General features: G+C 35.0%; 1 long non-coding RNA gene across 1 annotated transcript in view; it reads right to left on the minus strand.

The window, feature by feature from the left end:
• Positions 1-410: 410 nt before the first annotated feature.
• The window catches only part of LOC141419759 (uncharacterized), an 86,502-nt gene continuing 62,304 nt past the window's right edge, over positions 411-24,608 (minus strand). The window contains exon 4 of the long non-coding RNA XR_012444430.1: positions 411-657. This is a non-coding gene — a long non-coding RNA (uncharacterized lncRNA). The remainder of the gene's footprint in view (positions 658-24,608) is intronic.

A 24,608-nucleotide genomic window follows, 5' to 3' on the forward strand; every position in this document is an offset into this window, starting at 1 on the left:
TAAAGAGGGAGAAAAATATTCACCATATGTGTGTCTTTGTATCTGACATTGAAAAGGGAGATAGCACAGGGTGTGTCTGAGTTTGGTGGAATTAAATATAATTTTTGCTTTCTTCTTTATATTTTTCACTCTTCTGAAGGTTTAAGTTTTATTGTCCAGAATGCCCACTCAATGTAAAGAACACTTGAATATTATTAATTTGATAATAGAGTGAACTTTTAGGCTATGCATAAAATGTGCTCTTCCATGAATAGAATAACACCATAAGCAAGGGAATGCAGAAAATGCTTAGAGAGATAAATTTTGTGTGATGCTTTAAACATTTGCATTTTTTAAAGTTTTACAATTGAGTCTTGTAATTTCTCCATAATGAGCAAATACAAACTTGAAGTTTTTTAAATGCTGTGTGAAAATTTTTAAATAAATTATTTGAAAATAATGAATAACTTTTGAATTAAGATTACCAAATATCTGGTTTCAAGCTTTGGTATAAGTATGCTTCATTTGATAAAGGAGATTGCTGTTTAAACCAGGAGAAAATGTAGTATCTGTTAGCCATACTCACATAGTATTAATGTCCCAACAAACATCAAGTCTCACGAAGTAGAGTGAAATAGAATTCTTGTGTTTTAAATACCTTTGGCATGGTTACAGAACCTAAATGAGAAGGAAAAAAATATGGAAACATTACCGAATCTAAAATGACCATATTCTTTTACAGGTAACATAATCCCCATGAGTAGCATTTTAGAAATAAAAGAATATAAGCTCAAACCCTTTAAGTTAAATCCTTAAAATGTGTAAGTTTTACTGACTATTTTACAGAGATAAGAGAAACCTAAATGCAATATTCAGATGATAATATTCATATTTTTAAATTCATTTACATAATATTCATTGAACACCTACTACTACAGGCTGAGTTACAAAGTCTCAGTCTTCATTTCATGTGTATCATATAGAAACAGAAATTAAATAATGTAACTGATATGCTTAACCATGTTATTTTAATTATGTCTTCAGGCCATGTGAGGACACACTTGTCATCTAAGATCACTAAAATGTAACCCAAATCACTCACTGCTTTTACGATCTTAAATTAAACATGGAAAATGACTTTTAGAAAACGTTCTTCTGAGTCAGAAATTTAAAATTTTATCATTGGACCTAATGCATGCTTTTAGTCTCCTACCAACCAATAAGAGCCACATCTAAAATGGAAAAATGGACAGTAGCAGGCAACCAAACACTCCAGCTTGCTGATTGGTTCATAGCTACAAGATTTTACAAGTGCCACTTTATCCAGGAGGCAATTTGAAAAATGATTTTCCAACACCACCTGCCGGAAGCACCTTAAGACATTCATACTGAGCTATTTCATAAGGAAAATGCAAACTGAAAATGGCAGTGACCTGGGAAACATGCCTACAATGTTTTATGCAAGCACCACTGTGTCAAGATGATGGAAAACTACTGTCATCTGCCATCCTGGCTCATTTGAGCAAATGGTTTTCTCCTTAGTTAATTTAATTTTTGTTAACTCAGCAATTTTGGGGAGAGAATTTGCAATGAGTGCATTTTTCTTATTATAGTGGACAACACTTACAGTACATTTCCTTGGAATACAAGTCCATTGTCCAGATAGTCTTTCATCCAGCAAACCAATGACAAGAACACTCTGTGCACATATGTGCAGAGAATAACAGCCATTGAAATTACCATTGTTTAGGAGAAGAGTAATTTAGAATTTCCAACTCAAGATCAAGAATCATGGTTAACACTTTCTAAAGTCACTTCAATGTAATTTGCAATGTTCCTGAATTTTTATTCATCAGCTGTTTTAACAAAGTAGCCTGAATATACTCTATCTCTAAGTGGTCATAGAACATGTGAGAAATAATGAAATGAGGGTTCCAATCAGTAATACTGAATTTTGTTATGATTTTAATTGGAACTTAACCCTATCTTACTTTGTTGACCTAAAGAGGAGAAGATGTAAGAAATTTGATGCTGACAATATTTCGCAAGAGTAAAGCCTACATATCAAATAAAGAATGATGTAATTATAAGCAATCTCTATCAATAAGCTATCCCTCAGTAATTAATGTGTCTTTATGAAAACATAGGGGCTTGGGGATGTGCAATTCCTGTCAAGAAATATTTGACAAAAGGAAAGAATCATTGATATAGCTAATATAAATGCTGCCTAAAAACAGCACTTCTATGTACCTATTCATTGTTTATAAACTATAAATTAAAAGCAATTTCTTGGAAAGTTAAATAACATTGCTAAGTTTGTTCTGGTGGTCCAGTGATATGAAATAACATTATTCTGATTTCTAGGTCTGTAAAGGTATTTTAAGACCAATTTTAAGACTACTCTATGGACCTTGGGGAATGAGAATGATAGAGAGCAACAGTATTATCACATCTGGATAACAGTAATATCGAGACTATCTGGATTCATTGGACTTGTATTCCAAGGAAATGTACCGTGAGGGCTGTCCACTATAATAAGAAAAATGCACCCATTGCTAATTCCCTCCCCCAAGATGTGAAGGTAGACGATATAAGAATGTGTATTGAAAAATGTTGAAAAATGGGGGGTGGGAAGTAAAGGAGAATATTCTAAGGGATTGAACAGACCAAAGTAAAGCACACATACACAGAGGACATACACTGAGATACTCCTTTGAACGTCAAGTCAAATATTAATTATGAAAACCAGGACTCTAAAATAGGCACAGTATGTGTGGGGTGGGGATAAGAGTGGGAGGGGGAGGGTGAACTAAGGTGACATATATGGTAGATGGACTTTATATACCTATATGAAACAGGACTAGAAAACCTCTTGCAATTGCTTTAAGTGGAGTGGAGAGAAGGGTGAGGGGGCGAGACGATGGGGCAATGTAAATAATGCACAACTTAAATCTAATAGGAATTCTCACTATGAAACTCCTCCTGCATCATGAACATATCCTAATAAAAATTTATTTTAAAAAGACGAATTGGATCAGAGGTCAACAAACTATTGTATGAGCCTGGCCTGTGGTCTGTTTTTATAAATAAACTTTGATTAGGAAACAGCTACACCAACTAATTACATATTGTCCATATGGCCTCAGACTTCTGAGATCTACAATTGCAGAATTTAATAGTTCCAACAGACATGGTATGACTTTCCCCCAAAAATATTTACTCTCTAGATTTCTAAGAAAAGTGTGTGTAAGCCTGATCTAGACAAATTTCCTCATTTAGGGATAGGAATCTAGATTGAGGAACCCACCTAAACCAGGCAGAAATCTAGCTAAAAAACAGCTGGACATGGTGGAGCTCACCTGTAATTCCAACACGTAGGAAGTTCAGACAGAGGGGTTGTGAGTTGAAGGCCAGTCTGGGCTACATAGCAAGACCCTGTCTCCACATATAAGGACTGGAAATTTAAATAAGTGGAAGAGTCTTTGCTTAGCATGTGCAATTCCCTGGGTTCCAGTCTCCATATCTTAATTGTATTAATAATAATAATAATAATAATAATGATAATAATAATAACAACAATTGCAAGCCCATCCTTCTAACTTCATGAGCTTTATCTACAGCAGCAGTGCTATAGAAAATTGCATAATTGGCTTTCTTCAATAGCTTTCAAAGAGGGATAGACATAGGTATAGTTTTAAAAATGCAATAGGATTCTTTCCATCATTCTTTTTTATTGTTATACTAAATTAATTAGATATACATCAATGTGAATAAGATGTTAATAGGAATGATAATTACATCCTATGAACCAAATCCAACTTGCTGCCTGCAAGCTAAGAGTGATTCTTATGTTTGGAAATAGTTTTCATTCCACCCTCAAAAATCAAAGAAGTACATTTTATGGCATGTTAAAAATATATGAAATTCAAATATATTGTGCATAAATGAAGTTGTATGGGAACACAGCCCTGCTCATTGTTATTGTGCCTGTGTCTACAGTAACTTTTAGGATAAATAACATTTTTGAGTATCCGTGACAGAAACCAAATGACCTGAGATGCCTGAAATATTTCCTATCAAGCCTTTTGCAGAAAAACTTTGGTGACCCCTTGTGCCTTTCCCAGACCTGTTAAGTTGTACCTCTCACAGCTCTGACTGCACAGAGGAAAATTAACATGGAGGTTTTGTTCATTCTCCATATTAAAATTTAACTTCAGCTTACAGCAACTTCTCAATATAGCATGTATTTCTGATTTTGTCTATTTCTGTATATTTCCAGTTCAGACCCTTTCCCAAGCCATTAAAGGAATGATTTTATTTTACACAGTCCAGGGCAATAGTACAAGAAACTTTTCAGGTAATAAAATCACCCCAGGGAAGTTGAGTGCGAGCTTAATGATGTTTATTTAAATTAAAGAAAATGAGCACAGAATGAAGATATCAGTGATTATTATTTCATTAGATAATTCTGAATTCTGCTATTCATTTTCAAATGAAGTTTAGAAAAATAACTTATACTAGTACTGTCAGTACTGATCTGTGACACGGGAGGGTTTGGGGGAAAACATCAATCCATTTTCAGGATGTCTGCATTGTATAGAAGACAGCAGCTTAGTTCAGAGTACTCTAGAGAAACAGAATCATTAGGAGCTATCACTATCTCTCTTTTTTGTTTGTTTTAGCATTGCAGAAGATTAAGCCCAGGAATTCTTGCACACAAGGCAAGTGCTCTAACACTGAGCTACACGCACCCCTACCTCTAACTATCTATCTAACTACATAGAGAAATTATATATATGTGCATATATATGTATATGTGTATGTATATGCACATATACAATTTATTTATGTAGTTAGATGCATACATATATATTCATATGTGTACATATATATGACATTAGCTTTAGTTTGAGATGGGAACAGAAGATGGAAGACTTCTTTGGAGCCAAATGGATGAATCACAAAATATGCCATGGTGACTGCCCAAAAATGCAAGCTGCAGAAGAACACATACAATTGGATATTGCACAGAGGAAGTTTTAAACATACAAAAATGGGATATATTGATTAGGAGTATATAAATGTGTAGTAAACATAAAAAACACCAAGGGAATAACAAACACCAAAATCAGTGCAGTAGTCATTTCTGTAAGGTGTAGAAGTGTTTGATGCAGGAAATTTACCTGAATTGGATTTATTTTTTCTGAAACTGGTTTTAAATGCAGAGATATTTCTTGCATTCACATCTGTTTCATTAAATATGCTGATTATAATTTTTCATGAATACACAACAGTAGTGGTTCTAGTAAAATAATCTGTATATCCTTCTAGTGTAGTCATCAACTGTGAGAATGTGCCCATATATACTTCAATTATCTTTGTTCTTTTCCTTTCTAAATCATATTTCAAATCAATATGCATCTATAAATATAACCAATAAAGATATACATAGTATGATATATAGAACATTTCCATACACATGTATTTGGTTTCCATTGTTGCATGAGCCAATTCATTAAAATAAATCTCTCTTTACATATGTGTATATATACGAATATATATCTTATAAATTTGAGAATATATATATTAAAAGGAATCAATTCATATAATTATGGAGGCTGATAAGTCTAAAATCTCCAAAACTTTAAATTGGTCTCCCTATTGGAGATTGACAGGCAGATTTAAAGGCAAAAAGATCCCAAGTCTCATTTTAAAGGCCATCAGATGGGAAAATTCTCTCTTCCTAAGGGAGTCTCACCTTTTGCTCTAATCATGCCTTTAGCTAACTGGGGATACCCTGCCGTGTTGTGATGGGTAATCTTATTTACTCAGTCTACTGATGCAAATGTCTGTCTTTTCCAAAAACTGCCCTCCCAGAGACACCCCATATATGACCAAATATCTGAACATCAAGAGAATTGATCAAGCAATTTTTCACACTTTTGACATGCAAGTACAACAGTCACACAAATATTATGTTTTAAAACTAGAAATTCAACAATTCCAATTAGCAAATACAGTAGTCTTGAAAGTCAGCCTTGGTAGTTTTTGAGATTAATGCATATGAAGTTGCTTATAGTCTCTAGCCTACTGGACTATGTCGAAAATCAACACCAAGGCCCAGAAGTGATTATCTTTGTTGTTTGTCAAACCCATGAAACAAATAAACACAAATAAACAAATTGTATTTTAGAGTGTATTTGCCTAATATTAAGAATAATTACAATTCACATTTTATTTTGGTAATGAATCTGCCACTACTTTTCCTAAAGGTCTGAAATTAAAATTCTGAAAGAAGCCAGAAGAGAATGCTAAGACCTTAAGAAGATCACTTCTAATACTTACTTTGCCATGTTTCCATTTATTCCTGGCTCAGTACATTAAAGCAAAACTCTTACGTCCAGTGATTTAGAATATTTGGCTTTTACTTGTTTTTCTGATGTCTAAATACACAATTCCATTTTATGGCTTACCAGTAGCAGAGGTTTAGCAATTGCACAGTCATGATTTGAATTCTAAGACTGCTCACAAAGTAAAGTAGGAAAAATTTGTTTTCAGTGAACCAGAAAAGAGAAACCTATTTAGAAAAAAAGAAAAGGAAGGAAGTAGGAGTAAAGAGAAAAGGAAAAGAGAGTAAGGGACAGAAAAAAAAGGAGGGAGAATGGAAAGTACTTTGTCTCTGATTTTCCTCTCAAAAACCAATAACTCCAGTCTAATTCTGAGAAAACTACTTGAAAAATGCCAGTGGAAGGACATTTTACCAAATACCTGATCAGTAGTGTTCAAAATTGTCAAGATCATCAAATACAAGGGAAATCTGAGAAACTGTCACAACCACAAAAAGTCTAAAAAGACATGCCAAATAAATGTGATATGCACCCTGCATGGCGTGCTAGAATACAACACAGATATCAGATAAACCTTTAAGGGAAATATAGATAGAGAAGACTTCAGATAACACTAATGTTCTATACTATTACAAAATGTCCCAGGCTGATTAATATATAAAGAGGCTTAGTTAGCTCTCAGTTCTGGAGGTCCAAGAGGATGGCACCAGCATTAGCTTGGCTCTGGTGAGAACCCCATGGCAGATGGCAACACAAAAAACAGTAGGATCATATGTGTGTGAAAGACATCATGTTGTCAGGCCAAAAGCCGGAGAGTAATTCAGGGGTCAGATTTGGGGGAGGGGGGTTAGCAACACTCCTTTGAGAGCTGTACAATGAGAACTACTTAATTCATTGCCATTGCAGTGCCTCCAATTTCTTCCCACTAGGGCCTACTTCTTAAAACTCCCAACACATCAACATCACCACACTGGGGATTCTAACAGGATCTATCAATCTTGGTTAATGAAAATATTGATAAATGTACCAGAAGTTAGTAATAAAGGAAACCAGGTGTGGGTATATGGATACTCTTCACTATATAACTCACTGTAATTTTCTGCAAAAATAAACCTATCCTAAAGCCTAAATTCATTTTTAAAGAAAGAAAGAATAAGAAATATACAGTGAGTTCAGCTGTTGTCAACCATGAAAATCACTTCAGGTGGATTGTGCCACCATGCACACTTTAGAGAAAAGAAAAAATTGTCTTGCTCACTATCATGCTCAGTTCTTGTACCAAACCCGCACCACATCATGACTTCCCATTGATGTAGGTAACGACAACAATACCCTCTAAACTGGAAGAAGATATTGCTAGCCATTGGCTACTGATGTAAAATACCCAGGACTTCTGACCCTGAGTCTCACTCACTCTCTGCCATACCAAATACAGTGATAAAATTATTGTCTAATTGAGGATATCAAAGATCAGGTGCTATCCCTATTCCCAAAGAGATTGCAAGAAATACTCCAAACATCATATAATTTTATGCTAGTGTCTACTCATTTTTACAATGAGTTCACACACTCAGAAATAATCATTCCAAGTTAGAAGGTAACTGAGTGGTAAGTTGGAAGATGTCTTAAAAACAGAACTGATTTTCCTCACTAAATTGCTGATGCCTAAAGAAAGATGACACTTAAAAATCACAGTGCAATGCTTACTTCCCCAAATGAGAAGGCTATGAGCATGTCAGTATTTTTTGGCAATTCACTCTAGCATTATCAGTGCATAATCATTGGCAAAGCTCATTAGCAGTTCTGGGAGTTGCATGTGCCATGGTGATTTCCCTTCTCTAATGCATTGATGATTATTAGCTAGGAGGCTACATGCATAACATAATGTAAATATGAAGTATGGCAACATGAGAATAGGAACATCAACAACAAGCTATTTCCTTATATTTCTCTTTTCTCCATAAAGTGAGGTAGTCCCTTACAATAGCATATTAATTAGCTGTGATTATTTTAAGATATCACAAATTTTTTGAAAAAACACAGGTGACTCAAAAAACAAATATCTTGAAGCATATCATAATAACTTTAGAATTCTACCTTTTTCCATATAAAAGAATGAGACACTATTTAAAATTTAATTCTAATCAGAACTCCTAGATGTGAATCCCAACTGTTCCTGTTCTCCAGCCCAGAGTATTTTCACAGCCACACATTCTATTCCTTGAGTGTACAGACTAATTTTTAATGTATAAGTGAAAAAAAGGAGTTAAATAATTTTACCACATATAGATAGGTAAATAGATACCAATATATGTTGATGAGTATGTAAATATAGGCATAAATGCAGGTGGTAATAGGTCATTTCATGACTAGACTTAGGCTGGCTTTCCAAATATGAGGTTACACATGCATCGAAAATTAATGCCAGCATTGTTCAAATGTCCATAAACGCAGAGCTACCTAACTCTCTGGCTTCATTCTCATTCAATTTTACATCTGTCTTGTCCTCTAGAATAGCAGGAAGGAAATTGCCAAATGGCACATTGACATCTAAACAAGTTATATCCATGGATTTTAATAAAACCAGTGTGACAGAAGCTTGCTCTCAGCAAACTAACTGAGATTCTAGACATTGCTATTCCATTTACTATGAGTTTACATTTGTTAAATGATCTATTCTAGAATATTGAGAATTATTGTCAATTTTACCAGTCTGAAATTTCCATAATATTGTCTTTACCTGAAGAACAAATAAAAGGAAAAACTGGGTCAACATTTACCCATCTTTGATCTTTCAATATTTCTCTTCGTAACCAGGATTACTCACTGTCAGCTAGTAAATATTCTCTGGCCATGAGGTATAATTCATGTGAACTTGAATTCATTTTAAGAAGCCATGCTCTCTCATTGTTTCCTCACTTATAAAAGGCTTAAATCCCTCCCAACTCTATTTGCTTTGACCTTTCAGATTTGAAGACCATGTTTTTGTGTAGAAATAGAAGCAGAATGTCAGGATTTAAAGTCCTGGACTTTCTTTTAATGTCTCTTAACATAACATCTGTTCTTGGCAATATGCATGGACTTTTTTTTTTGTTTTATCGTTCTTTTCTTTTTAACCTAAAAGCTACTCCAAAATACTTTTTAATTTACCTTAGCATTTTCTGTAGGCCTAGGATTCAGTGTTCTTGACTTTCCTTTATTATCATTTGATCATTGTACATTTTAAAATGTTCATTTAATTTTCAGTGTCATTAGGGAACATCTTGCATTACCACATGCTCTCCCCATCCACTAGAATTCTGTGACTCCTGTCAGCATAACACATTGTGTAACTGCTCTCATCTTAATCATAAAAATGCCAGATATTGCTCCATACTACTGTCTCTCTTCATAGAAAAGTTTGTATTTCTTTTTCTTTCTTTTAAAAATTATTTTTAACTTTTATTGTAGAACATACCAAATTTGTAACAAGTCAACAGGATGGAATAATGAATCCCCATGAATCCATTATCTTACCTCAAAAATTATCCATATTGTACCATTTTGTATCACAAATATCTCTTCCATCCATATCCCCTATGGTATTAAGTTGGCCCTCTGCATCTGTGGATTTCAACCATGAATCAAAAATGTGGGGAAAAATGTGTCTTTACTGAACATATACAGACTTTTTCCTCCTGTCATTATCCCCTAAACAATACTATGTAACAACTATTTGCATAGCATTTATCTTATATTACGTATCATAAGTGACCTAGAGATAATTTAAAGTATACAGGAAGATGTTCATAGGTTATGTGCAAACACGACCAATTTATGTAAGGAACTGGACCGTCCTTAGAGTCTGCTATGGAGAGAGGGCCAGTGAGGTATGACTGTATAATTTTCACAGGTATGTATAATTTTTTCAGGTCTTTTTTTTAGATAATATATGTGTGCATAGAAATACACAAAAGTTAACTGCACAATTTTGGCAAATGGATACACTTCCACAATCCACAACCATGCCATGATATATAAGACATTTTCATCTCTCTTGCCTTGCCCCAATTAATCTTCCTACGAGATTAATTTACAAGAGGAAATTACTGTTCTGATTTGTTTATCCCTCAGATTAGTTTTACATACACATATACATATAGTGAGAGAGCAAGTATTAGTGAGTCTGTTTGAAGGGCTACAGGAGGTAGGAGAGGAAAGAAAATATTAAAAAATGAAAACTACTGGAACAACCCATCTAAATATGAATATAATATAACGTACTGCACCATAAGCTATTGAATACCAGGGGATTATGATGATAAAGAAAGAGTAAGTAATGGGGTGTTAATTTGATTAAAGCACCATACATATAGACCTAAAGTGCCAACATGAAACCCCCTTGAACTATCAATATATACTTTTAAAACAAATGAAGGACAGGAGGGTAAGAAAGGTCTTTTCTGGGGATGGGTATTCATGGGAGGGGTGGGCTTAAGGGAAAGGTTATTGAGGTGAATGTGGTAAATAAATTTTGTATTTGTATAAAAATGGAAGAATGAAGCTTATTGAACTTGTTCTAAGAAGAGGGGAAGAATGATGGAGGGGATAAATCTAAGATATTTTAAGCACATACATAAATATCACAATGTAGCTCCTATACAAATATTATATGCTAATGAAAAGCATAAAATAGTTTGAACATACTGTATGATGTCTTTATCATTGAGTTTCTTTCATTAATCACTACGTCTGCAAGCTTCACCCATGCTATTGTCCTTTTTGATTGTGGAGTGGTATTTGTACTGTATGAACATGCAGACAGTTTATCCATCCTCCTGTTGCACATTTGGGTGCTTTCAATATTGTAATAAAGTTGTTATGATAATTCTTGTACAATCACATTTCGTGGATAAGCATATAGGACTGGAATTTCTAGGTCAGGTGTAGACACAAATTTAATTGGAATTTGCCAAATGTTTTCCAATGTCGTTGGACCATTTAACTAGCAGGCATGAGATTGTCTGCTTTGGACATTTTGTTGTTAGTTTTTTAAAAATTTAGTCATTTTTGTTGCTATGCAAATGACATTTCACCCTGACCTTGCTTTTAATTCATATTTCCCAGATGACTAGTGATGTGAACTCTTTCCTATGTGCCTGTCAGCTATTTGTGCATCACTTATTAAAAATTCTTATTATTTTGAACTAATGTTAGATTTCCTTAAAAGAAATGTTGCAAAAATAAAATTGCCCTTACCCCACACATTCAATATAAACATCTTACATAATCATAGCATGATTACAATAAATAGGAAATTAAAACTGACATATTACATTTCAACTAAATTTTTCTTGTTTATATGGCTTAGAGTAAAACTCATATAATGGGCATAACTGGCTTTATCACATGCACAATGTTGAGCATCCGCTACCTCTGTCTTGTTTCTGAATATCTTCATCTCTCTCAAAAGAGAACCCATACCCATTAGCAGTCATTCCCTATTTATTGAGTTACATCCTACCTACTTTTTTCTGTAAGCTTCCAGTATTTCTTTAAAACACTCACCTTTCCTGAGCTAATACTATATAGATTCTTCTCCTGGCCCACACTTCTTTTTATGTAAAACTCTCTTGAGGTTTTACACACCAGAACCTATAGCATTTTCTCACTCTTTTTACAACTATACCATATTTCTTTGTCATGTTGTACTCTAGGTTAAGTATCCACTTGTATTTTTAAAGATTACTCCACTTTCACATTTATTAGATTGATTTTTTGTTACAGGATTGTCAGAACTGCATTCCATGTTAGATTTTCTAATCAGAGGATCATAACCAGGTAAGTTCTGAAGTGTGAAGTTGACTTAGTTGTGCTGTAGTTATCATGAACTTTGAAAAAGAAAGATTGAGGGCTAAAACCTAAGTTCATTTGTAGTTGGCAACCCAACTGCAGAAGGCCAGGATTCCAGAGACAGGAGAGGGTGGCCCTGACCAACTGTACAGGAAGCAGAAGGCCCCACGTCATCTGGTGGACATATGAACAGAGAACAAACCCAGTATCAGAAGGTTCTAGACATGACAAGACAGAACTTCCTATTTCCAGGATCTGTTCACTGATGTACGTGGTCTCTGAAATGAAGAAGTTTCTCCCACTCCAGATTTCACCAAGTAACTCAGGTGCATGCATGGACTGGGGTTCAATGGATCTAATCCAGAATCGAAGCCAGCAGATGTTGAGAAGGCTGAGACTCAGACAACACTTCTAAGCATGTCCTTTTTCCAACTTTCAATACAATCTGTGGAGTTTCATTCATTTCCTATCTTCATTCAAAATCATCACGATCTTGAAGAAATTCCTTGACTTCCCTTATTCTCCATCATCACATCTTTGCATCTGGTGCATCTGGCACAACTATTTCATGGAGTCCTTATGAATCATTTCTTTTGCTTAAATCTTTGCCACTGATTCCCCATTAACTAAAGGAGAAAATTCAAACTCAGAGTTGTTGAAAGATGTATGGTCTAACTATATTTACAAATACTATAAATATGTAAAACTATATTATTTATCAAGGCAAATAATGCATTATTTAATAATGCACATTTGTTTGAAAAATGTAAAGACATGAATAAAGATGCTCAACACTGATTCATGATACAGTGTATATCTTGGGTGGGAAAGGAGAGAAGAGGATACAAGGAGCTTCATTTAATATACATAATTAAATAATAGACAGCTTTCCCCTCAAGAAAAAAACTACCTGCTGCCAGCCCTACTATTGGTTGTCTGACTCATGTGCTTGGTGTAGGCTGGCTAAACCTGCCTGTTACAAAAGCATATTTACATCAACCTGAGATGTTACAGATGGTGATTTTTGGACTAACAATGCTACCAAATATTACCAGCAGCACAAAAGTTTTTGTTATCAAAAGTGAGCACACACCATGTATGCTTACTTCATTTCAAATTCTATCAAGAGCTAGTGAATTGGAACTGTTTTTAATTTAAACTAGACATAGTAAGTATAAGCATGGGAATAATACACTATTCACAAGTCAGTGGGAAATCAGACTTAAAATACACTATCTCACAGTATTGTTGGGGGGAGAAGTTGCATTCCTACAGTTTTTCCATTTATTTAATCATTCAAGTGTAGCCTTCCTGTGCTCCCCACTAAGTATTAGAGTTGAAACAAAGGAAAACATTTTTTTCATGCTAGATGGATTAAACTGCATCATATTTTTCCAAATGTGCAAATGACTGGAGCAATTTGATTAACATGTGTTTGAAGAAGTTGAAATAAAGTGTTTACTAAGAACACTATGCTACTAGCTGATAAATTCTTCACATGTGAATGTCATTTCTATAGTGATAGAGTTATATATCTTCTCTATTGTTTAACTTGGATTACATTCTAAAAATGAAAGGGAAGGAAAGAACAGAGAAAGGAAGAGAAAGGGGAGAAAAGAAGGAAGAGATTAAGGGAGTAAGGAAAGAAGGGAGGAAAAGAGGGAGGTAGGGAGAGAGAAAGGAAGGAAAGAAGGAAAGGAAGGAAGGAGGGTGTAAGGAAGGTTGCAAAGAGGGGAGGAAGGGAAGGAAGAAAGGGAATCAAACGTACATGAGTTTGATTTACTTCCTTGCTGATTATTTTTCTTACATATTCTCCCATATCCCTTGTCCTTATAAGGATAGTGCCTACATACTATGGATATTCAAAAAATAGCCACCAGTTCAGAAATAGCTATGTGAGATAATTAGACATGAGGATAGGCACTGCTGATCAGTTAGTATTTTGTTCCAATGGCTTCTCTGCAAAACTCAGTTGCTCACAGAGAATCTAATACTGTAAATAAAGTTAAATAATGTGCAGGTGGCATTGGGTAATGATCCTCTTCCAGTTAACAGGAAGAAAGAAGCATAAGTAAATAGTCAAAATTTGTCAGTCCTATATTTTTCTAAAGGCTTTGCTCAAATCACAGGATTCTTCCACTGCCTGACTACTTATAAAAGACAAACCACTCCAGTGGATGCAAATAAACAGTCTCAGGAAATCCTCAGAACCATCCTATTATAAATAAGTGAAGCTTTGACTGAGCATTGACACTGTGTAGAGAACATAGTCATATTTTATGAGGGTATATTTCTGTTACATAATTTTATAGATTTACACCATCAACCTCTCACAATACCCCATAAAGCATATGGAAAAATTTAGTACTACATCAGATGAAAAAAAGGGAAGAACCACTTTCAAAACCCATGGCAGTTGTCCCTATGTTATGATTTTCCTTGTCTTTCTAGAAAGCTCTTTATCTCCTAGAAAGCTATATGAATTATAAATCAGGAATAAGATATCCACAGACCCATGAGGAGAAGGGCTCCAACTTCCCTGAATTTTTCCCAGGCTAGAACATTTTGGTGCAAGGAACTTGAGATTTTCAATAAAAAAAAAGACTACACAGGTCTTACAGTGTAAAAATCTATTAGATAATTGAATAAATGTGCTTTTTCAAACTATACATATGAGTGTGTTTCCTCCAAACTGCACATATGCATGTGTTTCATTCCCTTGTGTGGCTCTATTCTCCTCCTCCTCCTCCTCCTCCTCCTTCTCCTTCTCCTCCTCCTCCTCCTCCTCCTCGTCCTCCTCCTCTTCTTCTTCTTCTTCTTCTTCTTCTTCTTCTTCTTCTTCTTCTTCTTCTTCTTCTTCTTCTTCTCTCTCTCTCTCTCTCTCTCTCTCTCTCTCTCTCTCTCTCTCTCTCTCTCTCTCTCTCTCTCTCTCTCTCTATTTCCCCCAGGGAAAATGCATTTTTATTCATACAGCTAGTCATTGGCCAAGACCAGCAGGTCAACCATGAGCTCCATTCTCAAAAATAAGGTAAGCATGCCAGACATGGTGGTTCATATCTGTAATCCTAGCACTCAGGAGGCTGAGGAAGAAGGATCATGAGTATGAGAGTAGCCTGGGTTACATAGGGAAACCCTGTATAAAAAAGTGAGAGAGAGAGAGAGAGACAGAGACAGAGAGAGAGAGAGAGAAAGAAAAGAAGAAGGAGGAGGAGGCAGTGTCAGGGAGGGAGAGAGGTGGGAGAAAGGAAGAGGAAGGGAGGAGAGAAGGAAGGAAGGAAAGAAGGAAGGAAGGAAGGAAGGAAGGAAGGAAGGAAGGAAGGAAGGAAGGAAGGAAAGAAGGAATGAAAGAATGGAGGGAGGCAGAACAATATGACAATCTAAATGAATAAACTGAAAGAGTGACAAGAAAGACCTTCAGGATCCATTCCATTTGACTCCTTGTATGGGCCAGGGACTTACTGAATGTATAGCAGTGAACAAAAAAATAGACAAAATTCTTACTTTCATGATGCTTATCTTTTGGTAAGGGACAACAGTTGATAATAGTAATAAATAACCTAATTACAGACCATATTTGAATGTGCTTAAATCTATGGAGGAAAATAAAACAGGATGAAAAGAAGTTTTATAGTCATATTTTAAGTAAAGATTGATGCAAGCCTTTCTAATTTGTTTGTGTGTGTCAGTTTTTATTACCCTTCCATTGTTTTTCTTTAGTATCAAACAAGAAAAAAATTACATTTAAAACAAAATTCTTTATAAAGAAAAAAGTGCAGCATGTTTTCACGGTACTGTATCTGATACAAACCCATCTGACATTCTGTTGGTGGCTGGGGTACATGAGAAGTCAAAGAAATAGAATGAGAAATTTGCAGCTTTAAAGGAATTTTCTCAGTATTTCCACTAGTTCACATTTTAATTTAAAAAATTAAAATGTTAAGTTAAAAATTTTAATCTAAAGAATCATTTAAAAGATATGAAATTGCAAATAAACAAAGAAGAAAAGGAGCTATGATGAGTAAGGGGCTTGCCTTGGAAGCCAGCTGTAATCTAAGTACACAGTCCTCCCAGCTCTTATATGCATTGTATGGCACTAACCAACTTGGGTCAAGTTTATTCTCTATCTGTGTCAACCACATAAATTTTAATCAGTAAGAAGTACTTTCAACCTGGGTCACTGTTAAATGGTCCCCATAAAAAGGAGCCTTAATATAATAGACAACTGCTGTCCTTATTCTATTGACTGAATTATGTCCTATCAGACGGAACACAAACCAAAGGTATTTCCAGGAAGTACCCGACTGTTAAATGTTTCCTACATATGCAAAAGTGATTTTTTTACATGCCACATTTTTATTCCACCCTCTGACATTATTTACATAATTTAAATTAACCCCTTCTAGCATTAGCTAGATAAAAGGTAAATTGGCAGGTTATTGTAGACTGAATTTCCAGAAGCTTTCAAGGTGAAAAGATAGTTTTCTTAGGAAGTGTCACTAGAAAACCCAGTAAAGATTACCCAAGTGGAACACATAGTGGGAAGAAGTCAACAAGTATACAGTAAGCCAAAGGTTTGCTTGAGCTTAATACATGCACAGGTACTCTGCACACAAAGGAGGGGACACCTCTTAATGCTCTTCTTAGTGTTTATTTGCAATTTCATATTTTTTAAATGATTTTTTAGATTAAAATGTTTAACTTAACAATTTAATTGGGTACCAGGGAAAACTGAAACATTTCCACTTGCTCCTGGTCATATCAGATAAAGGCTCTGCTACTAGAAAATGGACTGTCGAGTCCCAAGAACAACTTCTTCTCCATGGAGGAAAAGCAGTCCTCAGAAGCTGGAGACTCTTCGGATAAAATGGAATCTGAGATATTGTGTGCAGCCTGCTGTCCACATGTGCGAAAATGCCAGAGAAACAAAATTGGATGAAAGCTCTGCAGAAGCATCTTGGAGAGAAAACATGAAATATAACAGAAGAATACTGAACGAAGATGGGAATATAACTAGTCTGCTCTTGTTATTGAGGGCTTTTGCATTTCCCTTCAAAAGAAAGAAGAGAATTGGCCAAAATAGAGCTTGGATTGTGCGACCATTGCATTTTAATTTTCTGGAAATTACAAAGAAAAGTTTTAACATCTGACCCCATTGTCACTTGATGGAGCTCTAGATCTGTGTGCTCCTGGACTCACTGCTTCTGTTCAAGCAAACTCTGTAAGCCAAAAGTGAAGCCCAAATCATCTGAACAAGATACAGAAGCCTAATGGCAGCTAGACAACACTGAGCAAGCGCTCCATCGAGTCTTAGTGAATGGAAATTCATAGAATGCTGCAAGAAGATAAGGTTGGCTGAAGTAATGAGTGAGAGGAATGAGTTGGGTATGTTTATAAGGTCTTGTATAATTTAATTTAATTCAACACAATAATATTTTAATTTAGTGGAATATTATGGAATTTGTGTTATCCACTTGCTCACAACTACTTTAAAACATTGCCAATATAATAGGCAATTTGGCTTTACCATCTACCTTCTCTACTCTTTTTTCTTTTCTCTTCTTTCCTTCCTTCCTGTCTTCTTTTCTTCCTTTCTTCCTTCCTTCCTTCCTTTCTATCATTGTTGTTGATGAGACAGGTTCTGCCTGTGTAGCCCAGGCTGGCTTCAAACTCACAATACTCCTGCTTCACCTCCTGTGGGCTGGGATTACATATATGTACCACCATGTCCAGCTCCTAACTTATTTTAATAGCTTTGATATAGTCACGTTCTTTACTTTCTTCCCCTCCCTCTCCCATTTGTGACCTTCCCTTAGCGTGAATTGTTTTTCGTTCTTTTTCTTCATTGTTTAGGTGTCTATTCACTGTTTACTAGGATTTTTGCCTTGGTATTATACCTGTACATGCATTGTACTTAAATCAGTGTAATCCCCCTCCATTGTACTTCCTCACCTTTTCCCCCCTATTCTTTTCGTTTAACAGTTTTCAGTGTGTTTTCTTGTGTCTTGTTCCTACACAGATGTGATGCGCTTCATTAGTATTCACTATCTTTCCTTCTTTTCCTCCTCCCTTGGTCTCCTCTACCAGTCCCACTTTTGGATACATCTTCTGTATATATTGCCATGTATATATAATATTGCTTGTATTTTTATTGGGCCTGTATTACACATCTGAGAGAAAACATGCAGTCTTTGGCTTTCTAAACTTAAGACATTGTTCTCTAGATCCAATCATCTACCTGCAAACGACAAAATTTCATTCTTCTTTGTGGCTGAATAAAATTCCACTGTATATAAATACCACATCTTCTTAATCCATTCATCAGTTGTGAGGCATCTTGACTATTTCCATAGTTTGGCTATTGTGAATAGTGCTGCAATAAACATGGGTGTACAGGTGTCTTTATTGTAACCTGACTTACATTCCTTCGGGTATAACCCTAGGAGTGGTCTTGCTGGATCATATGATAGTTCTATTTTTAGTTTTTGAGGAGCCTCCATACTGTTTTCCATAGCAGGTGTACTAATTTACATTCCCACCAGCAGTGTATGAGGGTTCTTTTTCCCCCACATATTCTCCAACATGTGTTGTTGTTTGTGTTGTTGATGACAGCCATTCTAACAGGAGTGAAGTGAAATATACATTCTATACAGGAATGAGTATAGAATTTTTAAACCTGTTGAAATAACCATAAGAAGGGGACTAGGGATGTAAAGAGAAAAATAGAGGGGGTCAACCAATTTGGGATATAATACATATATACATGGAAATGTCATAATGAAACTCCCTGTAAAGCTATCTTAAACAAACAAAAATGTCTTTTTTCAAAAACAGAGGACAGGAAGGCAAAACAGGTCCTGTCTGGGGTTTGAACCAGTGGAAGGGGAGAGGATATAAGGAAAAGGTATAGGAGGGTGAATATGGTGAAAATATAACATATTCATGTATGAAAATGGAAAAATGAGATCTGTTGAAACTATTCTAAGAATGATAGAGGGAGTACATTTAACTAAGATATATTGTAAGCACCTTTGTAAATATCACAATGTACCCCCAGTACAATAATAGTATGATAATAAAAATAAAAATAGAAAGTAGCTATGAAACAACAGTGAGTTTACATTTCAAAGTAAATAGAAAAATTTCTATTCTGAAAATTGCTCCCATTATAGATCCTCTATCCAGCCTAGCTGAGGAAGACTACCATGTGTTCTCTCAGGAGATCACCAACTATTAATATTTATAAGTGTTTTGGTTTTCCTCTGAAGAATTTAAGGGTATATAGCAGGGAGTTCATAATAAAGTTTTCTTTCCTGAGGAAATAATCTAACAAAGGAGAACAACATTTAAGGGTTTTGCCTGCTGTGGGAAGAACCCAGAAATAGATTTTCTATTTGGCACCAATCCTGGAACCTTGTTGGAAGTGAAAAATTCGTGTGCAAGAATTATTTTTTTAGACATGATGTCACTGTGAGGTTATAGAAAGTAATTCCTTATAGAAAAATCAAAGTATTTTGTTCCCTTAAAGATCCCTAAAATGAGATGACTAAGACATGTATTTGGAAAGGGCAGTTGATTTGGGAATCTGACAGTTATAAATAAACCCAAGGTGAAGTTAAGAATTTGGGGGTTTGTGGCAGGCAAGTATATAGGCTTCCACAGATAATTTAGACCAAATTGGTGTCTTTTGCAACTGTCTTCTATCCCTTCATCCTTCCCTCCATTCCTTTCTTCTTCCCTCCTTCCCTTCCTTCTTTTTTTATTCCTCCCTTCCTGTCCATCATCTCTTATCTCTCACTCTTTTCACACTCTAATAAATACTTAATTTATAGTGTGTCTATAAGATATATTTGAGAACCATGGAAAATATGAAAAAGATACAAAAACAATGATACAAAAAGAAAAATACTACCTGTAAAGTGAAACTATTATGAGAGAATTTAGAGTAATATAGATACTGTCTGGGGACTTAGGAAAGAATCAGAAGCACACACCCTCTGAGGTGGTGTGTGTCCCCATCTTCTTCATCTGGATATGTGTTATGGAGGGATTTTATGGATAAAATTTTGCCAACCCATATAATTAAAGTGTTCTCATTTTGCTGTGTGTACTTTATACCTCAGTGGAAGAAGAAATTTTAAAAATAAAAACATAAGTGAATTATTCTTTTCATGTGTAGTTCTTTATAACTATGATTTGATTTTATAACTTGATAACTATATTTAAATTATATATATATATATATATATATATATATATATATATATATATACTTGTGTGTGAGCGCATCAGTCTGTGGAATTGCATGTATATATGATTTCAACCTCTTTCCCCTTGCTAATAAATGTGAACATTCTGTCACATCATTTAACATTTTTCTGCATTATGCCTTATAATGTGGGTGTTAATATTCCATTATATGATTTCTGCCAACTCCCTATAGTAAGACATTCAGATGATTTTGTATCTCTAACTATTACAAATAATGCTAATAAACATACTTGTTGCTCATTACATATTCACTATACTGCTGCTTTGTTGTGTAGTTAAAAATATTCTTCTAAGCTTGTCACTTTAAATTGCCACCCTTAATGAATTTTCTGATGCACTCACAGAATAACAAAATCATAAGGTTAATGCTGTGCATAGCAATCTTGTATTTGAATGTTGAAAAGAAAAGCATATTTTTATAATGTAGAGAAAAGATAGTTTGAAGAGGAAACTGAAGAAAATAAAGAAACTCTGTCTTTTTTTGGTCTTACATATACCAATACATCTTTTTAATGGAGTTTCTGATTTAAAAACTCATTTCACTACCTAGAAATTTCTTAAATGATGTGAGAGGTTATAGTAGCAATGAGATTTTTCTCACAAATAACCAAAACCTTTTCTACAAGAATAAAATGCTTCTTATTTTTTTAATAAGACTCACATTATTAAACCAATTATCCCCTAATGTAACCAGCAGTGTTTATAATTTTTAAATCATTAATGAATGAGGAAGGGCACAATCTGATACTAGAGAAACCAAGAGGATTTGGAAGGAGAATGAAGGACTAAAACTGATTTTAAATATGAGTGATGTGTTGAATGGTAAAAAAAAAATAGCAAAATAAAAAATTATACGGGTAATGCTGCAGTCCTATAAGCAGATAGCAGGTTCTTTTCTAGGTTTCCAAAATGGAATGGAGTTGAGACATGTTAGGGAAAAGTTGAATCTGATATCTGAGAAAATGAGGAAGAGTACATCTTGTTGATCAGTGGCAGAAAGAACAGAGAGGTCAACTTTTGTAACCAGTGACTTCATGAATGAATAGCAGTGATGTTAGACTATACCTCGTCATCCATGTAGAATGGCACTTAAGACACTGGAAAAGCAATGAAGTGAGAGGAAGAAAATTGCCTTGACGAGAACTTGGCCCAGGCAAGAAAAGTAATTTAAGAAACAATCAAATAATACAATTTTTATTCTCCACTTCTTGAGAATCTGGTGTGAGGCTCTTTGATGAAAGAAGGGAGGGAAGGATGGCATCAAGAATAATGCATGCCTCATGCTCTAATGCAGTGGTACCCAATCTCAGTGCTATTGGTAATTTGTATCTGGTCATTCTTTGTCTTGAGGGGTTCTTGTGCATCGTGGGGTATTTAGCAGCATTCCCAGTCCCCATTCACTTTCACTGTTTCACTAGTGAAAAGCAAGAATTCTCAAGATGTTGCCAAAAAGCCCCTGGGGAATGTGATCACGCCCAGATCAGAATCATTATGCTATTCAAGTCATTTCAATTGAGTATGATGGGTGCTGTGAGAAAGGTCCTGCAAAGTGTTTGAGGAGAGGAAAAGAGAATTCTGCAAAGGTTAAAAGGAAAAACATCATCAAATGTGATATTTGAGCTGGATTATAAATAGGATTTTTCCAGGAGAACAAGGAAGGCAAAGTTCATCTAGGTAGAAGGATCACATGGACATCAGAATGTCTGTGGAAGGTTAGGGTGCAAACCATCCTCGGAAAATGTATTTAAATGGATCAGACTTTCCAGGAATACTGAGGCTAATTTTAAAGGTTCTTCTATGAACTATGGGATTCTGAAAGGGAAGTTTGAACATTACCTCCTGAAAAAAAATACTGGAACTTCTTAAATTGGGGGAGGGGTAGGATAAATCAGAGGTCAAATAGATGACTTGGAAAGTTGTTTGGTAATGAGGGGTTCATTTGAAGTTAGAACAGATGACAGGAAGAAGAAAATCATTTTGGTGGCCACTATAAGATTCCAGAAATGTAATCAGTTCCTTATAATCAAAATTAAAAACATGAAAGCATGCAGATTCCAAAGGGAGTGTGATTGTTCCACTTACTGGATTTGAGGAAACATTTAGGTGAAAGATAACTAGCAAATAAAACCCTTTAGGAAATCCTTGCTTTGTTCTACCATGCTCATTTACAGTACATATTTAGATGCCAGTTTTAAATTAGAAAATCTAAGCAAAAGATTTTGCAATCTAAATTCTGTCTATGCAAAAACATATTCTTTTTGGTTTTATTTGTATGAATTAGAAAAGTTGGGAAAAACAAAATATGAGAATCAAAGCAAAAACATTGTATCTGACCTACCATCTCATTTGGCCTAAAATGTATATTGGAATGCACTGTCCATTTATAACATCTGCAAGGTTTTGCTGACTTTACAAGGTCAGAAACAGATTCCTCTCCTTGTCCTTCATGCATCTGTTATATCAGAATGATGTCAGCTGCCACTTCTTTATTTGGTGTGAAATTTTAAAATCTTAGGGAGAAATTTTAATGCATTCTCTCAGATTACTGATCCCATCCCCCTTTGGGTTTGATTTAAGTTAAAAAAATACTTAGTGAATAATACATGAAATTTGACATTAGATTCCAGAAACATAAGCAGATTATCTATAACAAAAGTGTTAAAGAATCTGGGTGCTGGTGGGTCATGCCTGTAATCCTAGCTACTCAGGAGGCAGAGATGAGGAGGATAGTGGTTTGAAGCCAGCCCAGGCAATAGTTCAATAGATCGTCTCTTGAGAAAACCCATCACAAAAAAGGGCTAGAGGAGTGGCTCAAGGTGTAGGCCCTGAGTTCAAACCTCAGTGCCACAAAAAAGTGTTAATGAAGAAAACTAGGATTTACAGGCGTGAGCCACCATGCCCATCTCATTTCTGCTCTTAATTCTGTCATTTGAAGTGGGTTGCTAGGTAAATAAATGACTTTGTTCTAATGGACTTGAATTATTGTTATCTCTGCTTTCCATAATAGCCAATCTACGAAATCAGCGTAGGTCTCATCAACCAATGAATGGATAAAGAAAATACAGTATATATACACCATGGTTATCATAAAGAAAAATTAAATTATGCTCTTTGCTGGAAAATGGATAGAACTGAAGATCATCATGTTAAGCTGAATAAGCAAGATTCAGAAAGACAAATATTGGATGTTTTCTCTCATTTGAGGAATCTAGAACTAAAAACACAGAACAAAATAAAACCCGTGAACATAAAAAGGGGACTATTTGGCAGGGAGGATCAGTGGGAGAAGTGAGGGGGAATGAAGAGGGTTATGGGGAAGGGGGAATATGATCAAAGCACATTGCATACATGTATGAAAATTTCACAATGAAAACTATTATTTTATACAGTAAAAATACATGAAATCATTTTTAGAAAGTTTGATATGCCAGAAAATATACTGTTATCCAGAAAATATACTTTTTCTTTTGGGGGTTTTTTTTGTCATGATTTTTGAGACAATGTGTCACTATGTAGTCTAGGCTGGCATTGATCTCATGACCCTCTGGGTTCAGTCTCCTGAGTGCTGGGATTACAGGTGTGTGCCACCAAGTGTAACTAAAAATATATGTTTTGAAAAAAAATTTTGAAGGGAGCTTTCTGGAATTGCAGACTTTAAGAAATCCACATTCAATAGAAAGTTCAGTTTTAAAGAATGTTCTACTTCTTTGGTGATAATGAAAAATATGTTCATTCATTTATTTAACAAATGTAGTTAAGTATTTCCTATATAAGTGTCAAGAACTAATTAGGTAGAAACGTTGCAGTCTACAAAACAGGCAAAAAAATTCTCCTATTTCATGCAAATTTCAACCTTGAGGCAATGCTATGCTATGGTTCCCAAGGAAATTTTTATTGCAAAAGAAGCATTAGCCATTGCTGGTAGCATGGTCATACAGACACACTGCCTTGAATACTATGTTTCTGAACTATTTGCTAAGCATCCAATTTACATCCTTGTTAAAAATCACACACCTCCTGTGGTTGGCAGTATTTGGCATCCAACTTCATTTGTACTGCTGACAAAACAGTGTTATGAACACATTTTCTCCTACTGGACAGATATCTTCATGCATGGAAGGGACTCAACTCACTTAGTATTTCCTGTATATGGTCCACTTTGTAAACAGAGTAAATGTCTTA

This window comes from Castor canadensis, chromosome X (assembly GCF_047511655.1).
Source record: "Castor canadensis chromosome X, mCasCan1.hap1v2, whole genome shotgun sequence".
Taxonomy (NCBI): Eukaryota; Metazoa; Chordata; class Mammalia; order Rodentia; family Castoridae; genus Castor; species Castor canadensis.